Source organism: Apteryx rowi, unplaced genomic scaffold, assembly GCF_003343035.1.
Source record: "Apteryx rowi isolate R43461 unplaced genomic scaffold, aptRow1 scaffold_53, whole genome shotgun sequence".
Taxonomy (NCBI): Eukaryota; Metazoa; Chordata; class Aves; order Apterygiformes; family Apterygidae; genus Apteryx; species Apteryx rowi.
The window spans coordinates 1,853,659-1,854,510 of NW_020450794.1; positions in this window are offsets into that span (position 1 = coordinate 1,853,659).

Below are 852 nucleotides of genomic sequence, written 5' to 3' on the forward strand. Positions count from 1 at the left end.
CTTCAGGAACAGGAACTGCTACACTTAAATTTTAAGACAAGTTATCTATGCATAAAGTGTGCATACAAACTTCTGCACCTGCTGACGATACAACCTAACATTTTTATGCTTAAAGTAGGCTAATTGGTTTCCAAGTCTAGTTCATACATCCAGAGACTAAAACAAGAAGAAAGCACTTCTAATGAAGTTCAACCTCTAAGGACAAGCCCAGTTAAAACAAAAAACATCATCCAGCAAATTCATTGTACCACGAATTCAAGTTAAAGAAATCAGCTCTGAAGAAACACATCATGCTGCAAAGCCGACACAAAAACAAATAACTTTTTGCAGCCAATGCAGTACAGCTCCCATTAATGATGTTTCTTCCACTAACTCCATTCATTTATGGACAGAAGTTTACTTTAACAGAAGCATCAAACTTCTGAAAGTTCCCAATTTCCATGCAGAGGAGCTGGAAGAAGGGGTAGCCGCCACCAAAGAGCTACCTCGCTCGCATGCCGAGGTTTAACCCTTTAGTTAAGAAGCTGCCTTCGCGAGGAAAACAATCATTTTGGCTCATCAGGTAGCCGCTGGTAATGGCGAACGGGAGCGCCAACACTCAGTACGATGAGCGTTTCAGCAGCTTTGCCCCGTTGCAGAAAAGATTAAAAAAAAACAAAAAAACAGAAAAACACGAAACTCGTGTCATTTCCAGGGCGATCTACAGAGGTGTTCGGCGACCGCCACCCTTCACGCCCGCTGCAAGGCGAGCAGAGACCGAAACCGCGGCGCAGCTGAACCCGGCGCGCGGAGCCCCCGGGCAGGAGCCGCTCGCCACCAGCCCCCCGAGGACCTCCGGGGCCGCCGAGGCCG